Source organism: Aplysia californica, unplaced genomic scaffold (assembly GCF_000002075.1).
Source record: "Aplysia californica isolate F4 #8 unplaced genomic scaffold, AplCal3.0 scaffold00674, whole genome shotgun sequence".
NCBI lineage: Eukaryota > Metazoa > Mollusca > Gastropoda > Aplysiida > Aplysiidae > Aplysia > Aplysia californica.
In genome coordinates, this window is record NW_004797944.1 from 302,204 (window position 1) to 308,960 (window position 6,757).

Sequence of the window (6,757 nt, forward strand, 5' to 3'; positions counted from 1 at the left end):
GTCAGGAATCTTGTAATATTTTAAAAAGAGCTAGGGAATTCAATGCCTTGAATATGCTGTTCAATGTGCAGATTGAAAGACATGAAAAGCTTTAAGATGACACTGCAAAAAAGCAGAGCAATACAGTGTATTATAAAAACTAGTTCTTATTAAGATCGGAATTTTAGCTCATGTGACTGACAGATGTGTGCACATTGTGTTATTCGGGCTGGAATATGATAAAAGGAATATCTGGGGAAAGTTCTTAAGCTGCATTAAGCATATTAAAAGCTGGCTATTTTTTTTTCTTTCAAATTTTGTTTTCTAGTCCAAAAGAGATTTATTTGTCTAGTCATCAGTGTTCCCATTTCTTATGTTAAGGATCAGCATTCCTTTAAAGTCAGCAGTGGAAGAAATGGTATTAATTTGGAAAAGTCACTGCTGTGGTGGTTCCTAAGACAGTAACAGTTGTAAAAACCTCAACATCCGTGAATTAATGGTATCAATAGGACAGTTTTACAAGTGATCTGGTCTCATTTGTTGATGATAACATTAACATGCTAGTATAAAAGTGCAATTTATATTACAGCTAAAAAAAAGTACAGTGGAGTCCGCTTATAACGAGTCCGGAAACAACGAGAAATCTTCTAAAACCCCGTTTTTTTCCTCTTCTTTACAGTTGTAAATAAAATACTGCGATAGCGCAATCAGACAAACATGCGAGTCGGTTATAGCGGAATATTGCTGCTGCAGTGCACAGTGCATAGGCCAATTTACATAATGTAAAACCTCGCAAGTTGACAAACTTTTTGGTGATCTAGCGGAGCAACAGAGTAGGGAGGTTGTGGCATGTGCAGACAAGCAGAACGCATTGTGTGATAGGCCAGCGTAAGCCTAGTTTAGATTATCTAGGCCTGCCATGCCTCTCACTTCTCCAATGCGGGGATGGAGAGGTCACAGCAATGTGATGGGTGGAGCGAATGTGTGACATACCCAAGCAGACATAATGCACCACAGGGTGTGATGGGGTGGGGGAAAACACAGCGGCCGAGTTAGGCTAGAGCCCTTTCTTTCTGATCGCCAACCCCAAGCTGTCAGTCAATATCGCTAGCGCTAGAGAAAGAAACCTGATTCGATTTTCGATCAAGTAAGACCCAGAGGTCATGTTGAAACAAAATCATCATCATCAGGGGAGATAGCAAAAGGAAATAAACAGAACACCAAACCCATAGATTAGGACTACTTTACAGTTTCCCTTGAATTTATTACTGGATCCCTTATAGCGAGAATCCTGCTATAACGGGACATTTTGCACCGGCCCCCTCCCTCTCGTTATAACAGGATTCCACTGTATTTAAAGAGAAGCTCCTTGGGTTTGTTTGTTCAGATTGCATGACTGAGGTGTGAACAAATGGAATGAATGTGAATGGAGAAAAAGACAAGCTTAGATATGCACACACACACACACACACACAACCACACCCGTTGCTAGGTGCTAAATGTTTTTTTTTGACCAATTCGTGTTTGTGTGGACGTTTGTGCCATGAAGCTGGTCTGCGCACTTACAGGATTGAAAAACTGCCATATTAATAATTATAGCTTTTGATGCGAGACCGCATACAGTCAGGTCTGTCCGAAGAATGGACTGTATGTTGTGATTATACCGGGTGACCCTAAAGTCTGAACATATGGGCCAAAAATGTATAATTTCAAGAAATGCTCCTAGAATTTTGAATATTTTATTCAGTTGGAATATTAAGAAAAACATGATCTGCAGTATGACTTCAACAACTGTTTTTAATGCAAAGGTCGATTGCCTTGCAAGATTCAGGAGAAGCAGCTGATGCAATAACTCTGCGATGGTGTCATTGAGTATAGCCACAATGAGATTTCCTATGTCCAGACTAATGTAGGGACAGCCTGTGTTTTGATGCTCTACTTATCTCTCTCTAAATTTTTCATGCAATTATTTTTCTTTTTTCTTTTTTTTTTTTTTTTTTTTAAATAACAGGGTTTTTTTTTTTAAGGTGCAAGGATTCGTTTTGTTTGTTTTTGTTTTGATTACCGAGGTTGTTTTCTTCCGGTAAAGTTAGAAGTGTGTGCTTCTGAAAGTTGTTTTATACAATGAAATCATGTGCCAGCTTAAATGACTAAACTTTGAAAGAGCGAAAAGGGTCTATCTTTGTCTTTAAACCCCCCCCCCCTCCCTTAGGAAATATGAATAGCAGAAAGATCATCATGTTGTTTTGTGCTGGCGTAGCTGGTGAAAACCTTTTTCATTGGTGTTGTGTGGTTTGTTGTAGTGTATGGCATGTAGGTTTAAAGAAGTAGTTTGGTCGGCAGCTTTTTCTCATTTCTTAATATCCTATGATAAAGTGTTCTTAATTTTTTATTTTACTTTATTTTTTTTAATATTTTTTTTTATAGGTTAAAGTAAAAGTCGGCATTAGTATCAAACCGTAGAATAGAAGCAAGGGAAAATATATAATGCGGTCCCCTTTGTTTTATGCAAGAAAAATTCTGAAATTATACAAACTGAGCCCAAAAATGTGAAATTATGCGATTCTGTTTTTTTAAAAAAAAAAAACAAAGAACGATAAAGGAAAATAATCAGAAATTATGCCCCAAAAATGTTCCAGTTTTTGCTAAATTATGCGGGGTGCATTAAACCACGGGAACAGATTGGTGTCTATATTTCTGTTACTGTGCTCAGCATCAGAACTCATGGTGGTAATTTCAATCTCGAAATTTTTTTAATTGCTGTATTCTTTTTTTTCTGTTGAGCTTTTGTCAGTGAAATGCAAGTTTAGAGAAGCCCAAATTTGTGTTCTTCTTGGATTCGGAGAGGGTATTATCAGTGCTGGAAATAATCAGATCTGAAAGTTTTATATTTATGTATTTCCTGCTTGGTGGTGACATGCTGCATATTGTTTAATAATTTTCATAGCTCATGATTTCTAATTTTTTGTGTGAAACTGTTTGATTCTACTTTGCTCCACTATTTAAGAAAAGTTTACCTTATTTTGTTTTGACCTAGTGACTTTAAGTTCCTCTTCCATTTTATCCCTTTATGCCAGCTGTCTGTTATCATCAGGCTTTTGAAACTGAGTTCTCTGCCTCGCTGTGCACACACACGTGTTGAATATGATAATGTTGCTCTCTTGATGACTTTAAATTGTGAGGCAGCGTGGTGGAATCAGGCTCTCGTCAAAATAATCAAAATGAAGAAACTTGCATTTTTCCACATGTTTGTGAATTTTTATCCAATTTTTGTTTTTTGGCTCAACTCCTTTCATGCCCATTAAAGAACTCGTTTTTGAGTGGATTTTTCTTAAAAACGTGGATTAAAGGCACAAAAAAATGTAAATTTTCAGTTACCACGGACTCTTAAGCTAAGGAAATAACTAATCTTTGGCGGCACATTTTCTCACTAATTTTACCTCTAAAAAAAGGTGACCCCAACCTCCTTCATTAGCAAATATCTCGACTTGTATTCAAGATAAATAGGTATTTTTTTCAATCAAATAAAGACAAGAGAACAAGCTTTAAGATGACACCAATAAATACTCTACATGCCCAAAAATTGACGGGAGCCTGATTCCACCACGGTGCCTCACAAATTTGTGTAAAAGTGTAGTATAATATCCCCCCCCCCCGGTTTTTTCGCACATGGTGATGATCACAGCTGGCTGGTTCCTGTAAGACGGAACTCTGACCATCATAGTGACCCTGAATTTTGCATACTAGGTCAAACTGGGGTTTTTTTTGGGGGGGGGGGGATGCTATATATTACATTTACCAAAATCTTGTGTAGTTTTCTATTATAGCAACATTCTGTGCCAAATCTTACCTCAATGGGCAGCATACATATTATACAATATTTTTTATAAAAGGTAAGATTGTGAACTCGACTCATCAGTGAAAGTTGTGGTGTGACTATGACTTGGAAGTGTGTTGTGATAGTTGAGATATCCTTAATTTTTTTATTTTTGTGAATTGAGTAATTTTTATGTGACGAGTTCAACAAGTTTATTGTCGTATTTGAATGGGAGTACTGGGAGACAGTGATGCTGATTCTGACTTTAAGAAATTATCTATTTAAAATATTTATTTGATATTGACTGCTCAGTGTAAGACTCTGTCGTACATCACTTTTCAAAATGTTGTATTGCCAGGTCGTACACTTAGTAGTTGATATGTTGAGTATGTACAGTATATTTTGATTACATCGGTGACAAAGGGGCCTAGCTAGAAAAACGTGGGTCTGATTCTGAGTAATTATGCCTCTATTTGACATTTGTATTATTTCAAGGGAATTGAGAACTGAGTGCTCTTAAGGTCTTCTCTTTCGCTAATTGGGTAAGTTTACGCGATGAATGTATCCCAGGAGTAGGCATCAGAAAGTTTGTTTTTTTAGTCTTATTTATTAGTAGCTGCTGGCACTGTTGCATACAAATTTACTGCATTTTGCCTCCCAATACATTTTAGTATTTTTTATCATGATTTTGACAAAACTATGTTACTGGGGGTTTTTTTCTTCCTGCAATATCTTTTCAATCGGGATGCACACTAGAATTCATGGCTTGTCACATCTAGCTAAAATATTGGCTTAGGAACCCAAGATTGCTTTAGATTTAAATGTTTAAAAACTTGTTGTAGAACAAAAGAATTTATTGAAAGTGGTAAAATCTGGATATGGTTTATGTAGGCCCTACTGTGCACATGTTCTTGAAATGATTCTTGTTTGTAGAGTGCTAGTCTTGAATGAAATGAAAGAGGAATGCATGTTTGGTAATGAGTCAGAGTCAGAGGAAGGTTGTGTCTTTTCCTTAATTGTTTTTTATCAGTATTGTTTACTTTTTGTTTTTGGAATGGCGAAGTAATGGCAATTTTGATGCATTTGTAACTGTTTCCATGTTATGATAATAAATGTGGAGAGAGATGGACAGAAGGACCGAGTGACTGACGGAGGGAGAGACTGAGTGCGAGGAAGAGAGAGATGGAGAGAAAGATTTGCCCTGATATGATGGCATTTTTTAATTCCCAGTGCAATATCAAAGCTCACATTGAAAACAATAAAAATGTCTTTTAAAACTAACTTGCGACTATTATATTGCTTTGCTTGTTTTTGTTCTGTCGAAATTACAATTCTTTGCATTAAAGCAAAGACAAAGAAGAAAAATATTTGACATCCCTATCAACACAATTTAGATAATTTAGGAGCTGGGCTTCTTCAACCTTGCCTGGTGGGGGCCAACTTGGGATGAGTTTTGGATACATTCCAGCAGACAGACGCAGACAATGCACCTTAAAAACTTATTAAAATCAGGGAATTAAACTAATGTTTAGTGCTAGCAGCAGCGAGCAGCCTAGCTTCTACCACAGACTCCCATCCCTTTTTTTTTTTCAATTTCACACAGAGTGTCTTGTGTGCGAGGGGTTTTCAAATCTTATACAGTGGAATTCGGATTCAACGAAAGGAGATGGATTACCTGGGTTTTTTTTCCTACATTTATTATAAAATCAATAAAGATAACTCTCGACTAAACGAAAAAAATAAATGAGCAAGCTTGGGATCACTGAAGTTGTTTGAAGGGTGTACAGCCCCTGCTGAAGTGGCTTTGCTAATTTTTCTCCCGCAACGAATCTTGTCTATTCCTGGAAACCACTGATGGCAACTGCATCGTGAACCATTATTCGCTTAGCTTATTGTTTATATCTTATTAAGCGCCCAATCAGTGGCTTTCTTTTCAATCAACACAAGCGTTGTTGGCACAAGCGCATGTCTTAGGCCTAGCATGTGTCGCGAGAGGTCGGGTCGGCAGCCAGCACACGTATGACTGTGCGCGTGTCTGCAGGCAGGGGGCACAACGGTCTTGGCACGGAACGTCAGTAGAGATAACATACGTGTCACAGTCATTTTCTCTCCGGTTACTGATCAATACTACATTGATAACTTGACATAGATCTAGATCTACGAAATCAATTGCGCGCTGATCTGTGGAATCAAACATATGCTAGGCTCTACACAGCGACACAACTTGTACAGTAAACAATACATCATAGATGATAGATGACACAGGCACGAATCCGCTCTTTTGCACAGCGAGTGTTTGGTAGAGTCCAGTGTATTTTCCTATAATTATAAATGTTCAGCAATTCTTCGATATGGCATTAAAGAAACGAAAATGGTTCTCATTTGAAACCAAATCACTTTCGATTAGGTCAAATCAATTTTATACATTACTTGCTCGGTGCCTGTAATTATCTACATAAAAACCTCATGTCTGTCTGCTGGAATGTATCCAAACACCCGGATTCAACAAAACTGTAGGTCAGGCCAGACGGCTTTGTTAAACATGTTGTATCCGAGTTTCACTGTACTTGACTGATACAGGAGATCTCTGTTCAAGTCCCTGCACAGCTGTGTCTTCCCCCGAGTTGTGTGGTCAGACAGTTTTTGAGACCGTCTGTCTACTCTTCCTGCTGGATCTAGATCACAATTCATGAGTCCCGGATTACAAGTGGCCGGAGGGTGCCACTGATAAGTCTTACTTCTTCATTTTCCCTCATCAGCTTCTGTTTAGCTAGCTCTGTCTTCCTTATTCCCGCACTAAAAAACTTCAGTGTGTTGATCTGCTTCTCTTTTCTAAAAAATTGTTGGGAAAGGGGGGAGCCTCGTTGGCTTCTTCAAGGAATGACTGATTAAGTTCCCGATTTTTTAAGACATAATTTGTTGACAGTTTGTTATTTATTTCTTCCTCCACCTCCTATTCCC